Raw genomic sequence first — 12,863 nt, 5'->3', positions numbered from 1 at the left:
GGGCAATTTTTTTACAAAATCTTGAAGGAAAAAGTCCACATATTGTATAATAGTTTCACCTACACTATTTATGGCTGATATAATGGGCCTGCCTGGAACCGGTGTAGTTTTTTTGTGAACTTTAGGGATTAAATAAAGTTTGGCTATCACTATATATATGACTATGGCCCCTTTACGGCCGAAACGCATCTTTTGTTGCCACCGTAATAAGGAACTTTATTTACCGGAGCAATCCGTGTGGCTCGTCTTTACCCTGCTGGAGCGAATGTGGGAGATTTCGATGCTATATATATATATATGTGTAAATATATATATATATATATGCACACACATTGCTACATATATATATATATATATATATATATATATATATATATATATATATATATATATATATATATTCACGAAGGTTTCCCAGTTAACCTTTCTCCAGGACAACAAATGACTCGCACTCCAGGGTCCGTGTTTCACAGTGTGTGTTTATTGGCGACGCATTTCGACCGGATGGTCTTTTTCACTAGCCAATTGCTTACAATACAATCCACCATTTTAAAGTGCACAGTGATGAAGAGTGAAGACGGATCAACATCCGAGAATGCAACAAAGAAGCTGGAAAACAGACTATCGTTTTCACCATCATATTTAAAACTCAAGCAACGAGTTGGAGCATAATAATACATCTTGTTATTGCAAATAAAATCACATGAATTTGTAAATGAAAATAGACATTTAAAAAAAAAAACAATTGACATTATTGTAGAGAAAATATATATTTAACAGTTGTTACCTAATTTAGGAATACAACAGTCTACAAATTCACAGTGCTACTATTTCATGTCATAGTGCTAGAGAAATTACAGCCAAGTGGCTTAGTGCATATTGACTCGTGGAACATTAGCCAGCAGAGGACAAACCAGGCCAAGGTACAGATAGGAATGTTGCAACTATAGATCATGCTATTCTATTCTGGCAGACCAGCGAGTTGTAGATAAATTAAACCAAATGAATAAAAATAAATATAAAATTCCTATATGCTTGATGTCCTCTTGTTTTGCGATGTAGGTCCCTGTCCGAATGAGTGTAAGATAGGTGTCCCTAAGGTACAAAGTGGCATTGGAGCAACCCATGCTCCTAATGCAGGAATTTGTGCGAAAAGTGACCCTAATTCTAACTATTTACAAGCCTGAAAATGGAGTGGTTTAACTAAGGGTAATACAGTTGTGAGCGGTGGTGTGATGTGCAATAATGTAAAATTTGGTAAAGGGAGAAAGGAGGGGGGGATGGGGGGGGGGAAAGAGAGGCCCTGGGCCAGATTTGGTCATGTCTGACATGCATGTGTGAGAATATGATATCTCAGTAGTGATATATGCGGAGCTGTGTCCGTGGCCCAGGGATGAAATTTTGGAAGGGTAAACTATGCTAACTTGTGAAATTTCAATGTCCTGTCTGTGGCATCAGGGTAGAGAGCCCTCTCCCTTGAGACAGTATGGCCATAGAAATCAGCAATCACAGCATCAGGAAGTCCAGAAACAGAAAGGGAGGTGGAACATAACTGAAAAGGACGCCGAGTACTCATCCAATGTGGACGTATAACTCCTCATCTTCATTCAGACCAAAAGGATTCTTACAGTCGAGGCGGATGATGTACTCTGAATCCAGAATTCGTAGCTGTTTGACTCTATCGCCCCGTCTGGGGCTAGCTGGTGTACTCTGTCAATGCCAAAAAATGAAAAACAGTTAACATCTTTGTTGTGATGACGTAGCCAGTGTCGCGCTGTCGCATAGTTTACATCAACATTCTTGATTGCCCTCATGTGTTCTAGGATGCGTTTTTTGATGGGGAAAATGGTGCTGCCTACGTAGAACTTACCACATGGGCACACAATCACATAGACACAGAAATCGGTGTTACAATTAATAAATTTGCTAATAGGCTCAGTTTTCCCCGTGGGTAATGGGTATGATTTCAGATTTTTGCTAGTCCCACATGCCTTACATTTTCCACATTTTAAAAAGCCCTTCTGTTCATGTAACCATGTATGTTTCTTGGGAGCCCCCAAGTAACTCCTGACCAGCATATCTTTCAGGGAGCGCGCCTTCCTGTAGGTGATCTGTGGCTGTTTGCTAACTGTGCCTCCTATGACGGGGTCATTTTTCACAATGTGCCAATGTCGTTTAAGTGTTTTTCGAATTTGGTCTGCTTCCACATTGAATGTGGTGATCATTCTAACACTGTTGGTTTTATCATTCCCTGCAGATCTCCCTGGCTTTTTTACTAGGAGAGCCCCTCTGTCTCTAGCTTCGGCTTTTTCTTTGGCGGCCAGCATTACCTCGTCAGGATATCCCCTTGTCTTGAATCTTTTTATCATGCATTCTTGTTCTTTTCTGAACGATTCCTGGGAACTACAGCTACGCTTGGCTCTCAGAAATTCTCCAAACAGTATGCTGTTCTTAAGGTTTGTTGGATGGTGACTCTTAGCGTGTAAAACGCTATTACCTGCCGTAGGTTTTCTATGCAGGCTGTTGTGTATTGTCCCACTCTCAATCCTGACGCTTACATCCAAGAAGTCCATAACGCCCTGATCTTGTTTGCTGGTGAATCTGAGGTTGACATCATTATTATCTAAGGATTTCAGGAATCTAACTAGATCTGTCTTAGGCCCTCCCCAGATCATAAAGATATCATCTATGTATCTGGTGTAGAATGCAATGTGTCGTGTGAGGTGTTCATTGGCATCTGTCCATAGAACTTGCTCCTCCCACCACCCCATCAACATACAAGCGTAACTGGGCGCAAAGCAACTTCCCATCGCTGTCCCAACCTCCTGTTTAAACCACCTGTCCTCAAACAGAAAAAAGTTATTCAGTAAACAAAATTCCAACATTTCCAGTAACATTTCTGTCTGTTTGTAGATGAAGATGGATCTGTCCCTCAACAAATGTTTGCAGGCATTCATACCATCAGAGTGTTTAATGCAAGTGTAGAGGGAAACTACATCTATGGTGACTAGCCAAAAATTGTCTTGCCAGGTGATCCCCTCGATCTTATTGATGAAGTCCGTGCTGTCTATGCAGCATGAGGGGAAATTGAGAACATAGGGAAAAAGAAAAGTGTCTAAGAAGATGGAGGTATTCTCGAGGGGGCTGCCGTTCGCGGACACTATGGGCCTGCCAGGCGGGTCTTTGTCATCCTTATGCACCTTGGGCAACATGTAAAAACAGGGTGACACTGGGTGTTTGATGTGTAGGAACCTGTACTCAGCTCCTACTAGTAGGCCTCCCTCTTTCCATGTCTGTAGTTTCTCATAGTAGTTTGTAATGCTAGCAGTGTACTCCTCTTAGTTGGACTTTCTGTAATTACCAGAGAGTGCCCGTTGTTTGTGTATATATATATATGCACACACATCTAAAATACATATATATGTATATTTCTTGCTTTATTAACCCCTAAACGGACACCCCTAAAACTGAAAAATGCCATTGCCCCCCAAAAACCCATACCCATGATAAACCCTAAAAATTCCCTTACCACCCAAAAACACCCACCCACTCTAAATCGTAACAATTCCCTTGCCACCCAAAAACCCATACCCACTCTATACCCTAAAAATACCCTTGCCACCAAAAAACCTACACGCACCTTAAATCCAAAATATTCCCTTGCCTCCCCAAAGCCAAAAGCCACCCTAAATCTTAAAGATACCTTTGCCATCCTAAAACCTATTACCACCCAAAAAATACCATTGGTACCCTAAACCCATACACTCTCTAAATCCTAAAAATCCCCTTGCAACCCAAAAAAACCATACCCACCCTAAACCCATAAAACACCTGCACCACCCGAAAACCTTTACCGACTCTAAACCCTAAAACGCCTTTGCCCTAAAAAAATTAAGTTCAGCCCACAGGAGCATAAAACAGGCCTACAAACAGCAAAATAACAGACCCACGCCCTGAGCTGTCAGACCAGCCCTTGCAGGTACTGTCAGATGCCACATAGGCCAGTCAGACAGACCCTTTGCAAATAATTCCACACAACCATACACCAGGAAAACAACAGAAAGCATTAAATAATTCTTTCTCCAGTCCCATTGATGAAATTCTCGGAAACACAGAAAAGGGCACGCTGACAGATAATGCGCCACAATACCACAACAACGGTGTTGGCGCTGTACAGATGTGAATAACGTGGGCGCGAGAGCTGTGGAACTGTAATGAAATGTCCTAATCTAAAGTGCCACATCATCTCTAGCAGCAGCAGAACCCTCCACCCCCTCTGCACTCTCCCACGTCCACAGCTTCAACATGGAACAGACCATTTCTGGGCGTATCGCTCCCCCACCCTCCCTCGTGGGTCTGGAATTGGCTTAGCCCAGCGCAGAACAATTTAGAGAAGTGGAGAGTGTATATAGAATTCAAGGGGCGCCAGGGAATAGAAATCAACTCTCGGAAATGTCGTCATAGCAGCCCCTATACTCCACCACGCAAGCATTGTAGACGAGTCCACCCTCTGCACAGTGGTCCTGGGGTTTTTGTGATTCTCACACAGACACAGTTTGAAAAATAAATGGGGCCAGGGGTTGTATGTTTTTTTTTACTCCGGGATACCTATTTCAACGCTACAGCGAGAACGTGCCCACATGCGGTAAACTACAAGCCACCAGGAAATCACCAATGCCCCCCTCCCCCCTCCATTCTCCGCGCCCTAGTATGACCCAGACTGTGAGAACTGGACGTGCACGCGCGCTCTCGAGCTGTAAAACCACCGGGTAGAGGAACAGAGAGAGGGGGTGGAGGGTTGCGTTGCTGGAACCGCCTGTACCAAACAGGCCAATTAACCCTTGGGAATGTCCAGACTGCTTCCCTGTGAAAGGCAGGCTCTGCTTGGCATGTCACCGACCCTGCTTCCGCGGTACTGTCCTGACACGACATCTTGAGTTTTCCATGTAGATTAGATTAGTCCACCGCGCCCTGGAGCCGCTGCTCACCGAAGGCTGGTGAATCACACAGGCCCTGTCCGGTGGGGCCACGGCCGGGGTTGTCGACCATTTACAGTCGGTACTGGGATGGCCGTGGGCGAGAACGTGTGACAAGGATTCCTTGTAATTTGTAAACTGAGCCTCCTCTGCCGTTGGCTCCAAGCCGCCGTTTATATACACAGCGACTGAGACAATCTGGATTCCAGCTGTGGGACCACTGCTGCACATTGCGCATTAGGTTAACCTCTTGTTGTCTGTGGGTTCCAGGCAGGGTACTTCAGACTCTTCAAAGCCTCACTTCTGTATGTGAATGCCACAGGATCCAGACAAATTTTAAAGAGCACATGGATCCCATACAGACCCCTCCACATCTATTGGACCCCAATGTGCACATGGCTCGAAACCAAACTCCTCTACATTTCTTAGACCCCACTGTGCACGTGGATCCTGGCAGATCCCACCACATTTACTTCAAACCTTTCTGCATTTAGATCTACAAAGTTCAATACACAACCTTTGATCTCATTGGCCACGTGCAGACCTTCATCTTTTGGACAGTGTTGCTGTTGCTCGAATATGAATTTACCTTGGGAAAAAAATGAAAGACAAGAGGCATTTGGCAAAATAGGAACAATGGTTTAATTAAGCACAGTGGCAGGGAGAGCAGGCAACTCCAAGACTGTCTCCAAGCACACTGGTTTCAGCCGTTATTTTATACATTACATGAAAGGTTATAAAAAACGATTTATGCATTCCTTTGAAGAAGGAAATTTGGGCATAGTCACAGGGCCATAAATCTGGTCCTTTCATAAGAAGCACAAGTGGGTCTCGACTTTGCTTGGACACAATACAGGGCCAGTGGGTAGGTGATCAGATGTCCGGCAAGGGGAGCACGTGATCACTGCATGTAGTGTGCATGCTGGTTCTGATTGGCTATGTGTTCCTAACTAAGTGTGGCCTCTAACTTATAATGTTTTTGGGAACGCGCATCCCTCCGACCAAACGTGTTTTATTGGGGCCAATCTTCTGAGACAATTGTGGTGTTGCTGCCTATCTGTAGGGTTGACCCAGGTTTTTTGGTTTGCACGTTTGTCTAAGGGTTAAGTGTCACCCCCACCTGTGATCTGTCAATCAGTAGCTTCTGGCATAGGTCGTAGTGCCTGCCTGACCACGTATTTCTGACTCTGGGTTGAGGGGGGAGGTCATATCCGGTGAATTCAACAATCGAGTTTGTTATTATGTGTACATATAACATGGTCTACATCAACATCGTATCTATCCATATTAATATCACTCATTTAGATCTAAGAGAGATCGCATATTCCTTCTAAACCTGTGGACATGTGAGAAGAAGATCAAATCCCAAGCCGTGAGAGTCTTATGCTCCACAAGATTGAAGTTATTTTTACTGGCCTGATTTGCACGTTTGCCTTTTTATTGTATGGGTGTGGACCCAAAGACCTGCCATGAAATCAGTTGTGAGTATGAGCACCAGATACCTTTGTGCGCTGTCAGTGTCGCCCATGTACTTTGTTATCTCAGGTTGGTCTTGGCGCCTTGAGACCCTCACAGGTGAATAGTAGTGCTTTATAAGTCCTTATTGATTGATTTAGGTGGGTAATTATTACCTAGATAGCGCCTGGTAGCCATTTATATTGAAAAAGAAAATTAAATGTGTTTTTTGGTACCGTAATGGCTACCGGACCCTGGGGTAGTGCCAAACGACCCCACTAAAAATGCAGGAGAAACTTTTACGGAGTTTCTCATTGAGAAGTACATGGCAACTGTTAGAAATGGGAATTTCTGGCTGGCTGAGGCTTGCGCCAAAGCCAGGCAAAAACCACCACTCTAGTCAGGGCAAGGAAGTTACCCGCCAAGATAACCTCTGCTCACGCCCTTGGAAGCTTGGCATGAGCAGTCAGGCTTATCTCAGAGGTGATGTGTAAAGCGTTTGCGCGCGCACCCAGCAACAACACCCTAGGCCCACCACAAAGGAAACTCCACACAAGGGTATATATAAAACATAGTCTTTGTCTTATACCACAAACATTAGATAATAAACATATACTTTACAAGGTGCCATGGGCACGGGCAGAATGTAGAGGGGATTATTTACATGGGACAGGGCCACCTGGACCGCTGTCAGGAGTAATCACTTTTAGAACTAGCACATAGAATATATCATAACTGTAGTACCAAAGTTAGCACATGTAGCACACAATCAGTACTCACTGGTAACAGGTAAACACCACCTCCGCAATCCTAAAACACTTTAGGTAAATATCACGCAGGGCACCATGACCTCACTAGTAACACCTGTACTAAAAAGAACAACGTGGGAACCTGGAGCCTCTCGTGGGTTCTTGTAACCAAAAATCGCCCCCTTGGAGCCTCGTTGGCTCTGCAGCAAATGTGGCCCCAACGTTGGAGTCCACCCTCTGGGGACTCGAAATAAACAAAATGCCCCAGAGCCTTCTAGGCTCTAAACAACGATGCTGGCCAGACGTTGGAGTCCTGCTCTTGGACTCGAAAACAAATGTGGCCTTCAAGAGCCTCGGGGGCCCTAGAACATATATGCCACCACGAGCCTTCATGGGCTTAGAATAAACAATTTGCCCCCGGGAGCCTCTCGTGGCTCCAAACCTACAATGCCCCAGGGTGCTGCTGCTGAACGATGGAGCGGCCCTCTGCCATCCGGGGCCGCTCTAGAACCACTGCCGAGCCCCCAGACGCCCACACTCGCCGGGCTGCTTTGGCGGGGGCTCCTCGTCGTTCCCGCGCTGCTCCTCTCCACCCGGGACACAGGAGAGCTCCCGCTCCTCGGGACTCTCCCTCTCCGCCGTCGGAGCTTCTCCTTGGCCGGCACGCAGGGCTCTCCTTTCTCACAGCAGGCGGGGCTCTCCTCCGGCACGGGAGCCCCGCGGCCTCACACGCTGCTTCCTGTCTTTTGAGAGGCTCCCCTGGGCTTCCCCCGACCGGGGGAAGAGGAAGAGAGAATCGGCTGGGCCCGCCCACGTCCGGGCATCTGGTGCCTGGCTTCCTGTACTGAGGGCCGCCAATTGCAGCGCGGCCCTTGGTAGGGAGGCGGGCGCAGCGCCTCCTTGAGGATCTCCGGGCGGCGGCTGTGATTTAGATACGGCAAAAGATGAGGGGTGGGCTCCCTCGAAATAAATAAATAAGGAGATGGGCACAAGCGGCAGGCAATGCGGGGTGGGCACCCGCGCCGCAAGTTAGCAGAAAGGGGATCCCCACGCAGCCTCTCTGCGCTGCAGGCCCCCAGCAGTCCCAGAATAAAGCGCTCCCAAGCTCTAGGGGAAAAATAAAGCGCTCCCAGGCGCTGGAGGAAAAATAAAGCGCTCCAAAGTCCCTAAAAAAAAGCAAACAGTCCTTCAGGATGTGGGGGGCAAGGCTGGGCCCAGATGCCAGCTCACAGGGTCCTCCTAGGCAGGGAGGCAATCCCTAGTGGCGGTCCTCCTGGTGCTCAGCAGCAGCAGGCCCCCCTCCAAAGTAGGATCCAGGAAGAGAACAACTTGTAAGGGGACACAGCCCCTTTTTATACAGTGAAAACCTTTGTCTGGGTGCAGGGTGTGAGGAAAGTCAGGAAAATGGTCAGGCGATTTAGTCGATGTTTCTTAAGTAATTTTGCCCGGCGTTAAACGCCTCTGATACCATACGAAGTTTATCAAATAAAGAGGCAGGCGCTGGAGACAGGAAGACAGGAAACAAGTTTTATTCCGACGGAGCAGAACACATCAGATCGGACAACAAGGTATCGTCTCGAGGTGTTCTCCCTAGCCTCTCTGAGGCCTGGCCTTTTATACACTGGCTTACGACATGTGACCGCTCTTTATTACAATAAAGACATTGTGAAGTAATGAAAAACGACATCCCCGGTACCCCCCCAGTTCCGGCTCATTCCAACACGTGGCTACAGTAGAGGTCCTCACCCCCCATACAATGGGAGGGGGCTATCACGCAGCTGAGTGTTCCGCCGATTCCTTTGGAATGTGTGCGCCTGATCGAATCTCAGGGGTTGGGGAGGTCATGATCAATAGTAGCTCCTTTGAAGAGGGGCGAGTGCATACAGTAGTGGGCAATAAACTGTATCCTCAGGCCAAGGGATGACCAGCGGTCCGTGCAGACAATCGGGCTCAGAGGAAGGGGTCATCAAAGGAGAGATATTCATGAAAGAAAGGATCGGTGTGGACAATCGAGCGTAGAGGAAGGGTTTATCAAAAGAGGGTATTCATGGAAGGGAAGGAGGTGTTGGTCAGGCGCGGGGTGTGATTCCCAGAGACAGAGTCATGCGGAAGGGGAGGGTTCATGACTTGTGCATGTGAGCGCGGGGGCAGCCAGGGTGCATGGGGGATGCTTGCAAGGTCAGGGAAGTGCGCTGTTGATCGATCGTGAACAGGGAGACCATGGTACCTAAAATGGCTGTCGTGTATGTTCATACGTGAGTCTGAGGAATGGGCAAGATGGCGCAGATGATGTTCAGTTCACGAACTAAAATTCCACAGTCCTCCCTTTTAACATGTCTCGCCAGCTTGTCAATTCGGATCTATCCCCATAAGACCACGTATTTCTATCTCATAGACGGGACTCATGTGCTCAGTTCTAAAGTCAAAAGTCTTAGGGCACATACAGTTAGAAATGAGTGAACACAAAGGTGGCAAACATTGAATACCTAAGCAACACCCACACAGTACCACGACTGGTATCAGTATAAATGTAAACAACCTCCATCCCCAGTCCTTCAAAGTGTCCCAAAACCAGCTTCCAAGTGACCATCCTTCTTGCTCCTGGTGAACTTCTGAGGATAGTCTGTGGAGGTGTTCGATTGCTTTGTAGACTGAAGGCGAGTTATCTGGCACGTAGGTGCAACAGCTGGAGCCGATGATGCGGCATGCTCCTCCACGGTCGGCCAGAACCACATCTAGAACAAGGCGGTTTTGAAGAGCCACCAGGCGGACTGCCTGAAGCTCAGCCGTGTTGTTAGCGAGGATGCCAGCCGTGATGTTAATGGTTGTTTCTACTGCCTGAGTCAGATGTCGGATAGCGCGGCTATTTGCCATTGGGCCCCACAGAGGAACAAGTCCCTTCACCGCATCCAGGAACTGTGCTCCGGTGGAGTCGGCTTGTCCAATGTCTCCGGCGCGCTTTTTCCGGTGATGGTAGGCTGGGGCCACATACGTGGGGGGGAGAATGAAGGCGATGTAGCACGTACCCCTCCAACCTTTCGGGAGCCAAGTGTAAGCCTTGATGCCACAAACAAAGTACATATTCGCAGAAGCAACAAAGGAGGGGGGGTCAACTGAGACTAATGTTCTGGTGATGTGGCAGGAACTGTGACCCACAAGCTGTGTTCCCTGGCCTTCGAGGCACACGAGACCTGTGACATTGATGACAGACAGGGCCACAGTCAGAGTGGCAGCCGTTCGCTTCCGCAGGTGGGAGAAGGCGGGTCTAGCTGGATTGTGGAGCACTTGCATTTCAACTCGTTCTTTGGCAGGGATGTTCATATGGAAGGAGGAACCTGAGGTCACAGGACAAAAGGGGGCAGACATCCTTCCTGTTTTGTTCAACCAGAACCCATAGTAGAAGTGTGACACTGTTTGACCAGAAGCGGCGTTGTCCTTGTGGCTTGCCTGCAAGAGGATCAACCAGGCGAGGCAGGAGCCGTGAACTGAGAAAGGAGAAGGGATGAAGGGGATGGAGTGTCCAGTGGCATGCGGGAGCAACCCGCAGACCCAGCAGTTTGTGGCATTTGCCGCAAGGTTGTGCTGGTGCAATAGTTGCACGAAGGAATTGTTCCAGAACTCCTTACGCCTTTCTCGGAGCTGAGGCGAAAGGGAGATCAGGTGATGCTCTTTCATGGTGGTTGGCTGTGCAGTGGTCAGCAATATCTGATGAGCGGGTGTGCTGTCCTCCAAGATCCAGAAGGAAGTCATGAGGAGGAGGCAAAGGAGGAAGAGAATGAAGAAGGCGATTGTCTTTGATTTATGCAAATTGTCAGTCTTTGGGTTCCTGTAATGGGTATTTCCGGTTGCGTCCATCATCTTCTTGTCTGGCGCTTCCATCATCTTCTTATCTGGCGCTTCCATCATCTTCAAGGTGCTCGGTAGTGGGCAGAACCACAGACTTTGTTTAGCTTCTCTCCGGGTAACCCTTGGTTGTTTTAGGCCACCGTTCTGAGATTTTAACTTAGTCCGTGGTCTACTTAGCCGAAGCTCCCTCCTTTCGACGCAGGAAATACCCTTCCCGGGATGGCACAGTGGGATCAGGGAATTTTGCAAGTTCAAGTGCCTCGGTATCAGGATAGCAGTTCAGTGATGGCCGGTCTTTGTTCAGGAGCTCTTCTTGGGTGTCGACGTTTTCTGTAGTGGCCAGGGTCGAGGAGACCTTCTTGCAGTGGTGTGCGTGCAGCCAGTGCCTTTTTCCCTCTACTCGAAGAGCCGTCCGAGTGGTGATCAGTACTTGCCAGGGGCCCGTCCACCGGGGTTCCAGACTCTTTGCCCGTTGAAAATTCCGGACTAAAACATAATCTTCCGTTTGGATATCGTGACCGGGACCCCTGGAAGCATCGGGGATGGCCTGCTGCACCTGTTGATGAATGACAGACAACGTTTTAGTTAACTTGTATAAATAATCTGACAGCAGGACGTCGGGGACGTCGTGAATGGATGTTGGTTTGGGGGCAGTCCAGAGGTTCATTGGTCGCCCAAACACAACCTCGTAGGGGGTCAAGTGGTGCTTAGTGGGAGTGGAGCGCATCGATAGCAATGCCAGTGGGAGGGCATCCGGCCACTTAAGTCCTGTGGTGGCCACTATTTTTGACAGTTTCAGTTTTAGTGTAGCATTGTGTCGCTCAACTAGGCCAGCGGATTGGGGGTGGAAGACCGCATGGAACCTCTGCTTTACCCCCAGCCCCTTCAAGATTAGTTGGATAACTTCAGCTATGAAGTGGGGGCCATTGTCGCTCCATAAAATTTGACAAAGGCCGTAGCGAGGGAAAAACTCTTTCAGTAGTACTTTGGCAGTAGTCATGGCAGTGTTATCACGGGTTGGGTAGGCTTCCACCCATTTGCTGAAGGCGCATACAATGACTAATACGTACTTCAAGCCTTGGCATCTCTCCAGCTGGATGTAATCCATCTGGAGGACCTCAAAGGGGTGGTCGGGGATCCCAAACCCTCCCCGGGGTACTACAGTTCCTTTCCCGGGGTTGTGTTGTAAGCAGATAAGGCACTGCTGGACCAGGCGTTTGGCTGAGTCGGGGATTTTGTTGTTGTGCCAGACTTTGGAAATGAGTTCAATCATGGGGGCAGAACCTATGTGTGCAGGGGAGTGTGCCATAGTCAGTATGGGAATCAAGTATGAGTCAGGCAGCAACCATTTGTTTGTGTCTTTTGTCCGCCAGCAGCCTTCATCGTCCTTCAGACCCACCCGTGCCCATTCAGTCAGTTCGTGAGGCGTGCTGGCCGACTGGATGTCCCTAATCGTTTCCCTGGCGTCAGTCCATTTTTCTGCTTGTGACCTGGTCACATGTATGCGTGTCGTCGTCCTATTCTCAGCTGTGGTTCGGGCAGTGATGTCGGCCAGTGCGTTTCCCTGTCCAACTAAGTCCGTCACTTTCTTGTGTGCCTGGCATTTGATCACTGCTAATCGTTTGGGGAGGAGAACTGCTTCAATCAGGGCAGAGACTAGATGTCCGTGAAGGATGGGCGTGCCGTGGGACGTCAAGAATCCCCTTTCCCTCCACAAGAGCCCAAAATGATGAACCACCCCGAAGGCATACTGGCTGTCCGTGTAAATGTTCGCCGTGGTTCCTGCTGCTATGATACATGCTCGTGTGAGGGCAATTAGCTCTGCCGCCTGTGCGGA

General features: G+C 48.3%; 1 long non-coding RNA gene across 1 annotated transcript in view; it reads right to left on the bottom strand.

The window, feature by feature from the left end:
- Positions 1–461: 461 nt before the first annotated feature.
- Positions 462–12,863, bottom strand: part of LOC144823549 (uncharacterized) — a 73,021-nt gene continuing 60,619 nt past the window's right edge. Inside the window, exon 2 of the long non-coding RNA XR_013608811.1 lies at positions 462–1,710. This is a non-coding gene — a long non-coding RNA (uncharacterized LOC144823549). The remainder of the gene's footprint in view (positions 1,711–12,863) is intronic.

This window comes from Lissotriton helveticus, chromosome 3_1 (genome assembly GCF_964261635.1).
Source record: "Lissotriton helveticus chromosome 3_1, aLisHel1.1, whole genome shotgun sequence".
Taxonomy (NCBI): domain Eukaryota; kingdom Metazoa; phylum Chordata; class Amphibia; order Caudata; family Salamandridae; genus Lissotriton; species Lissotriton helveticus.
Note: the sequence above shows the minus strand (reverse complement) of the source record. Positions and strands in the feature narration are given on the sequence as shown.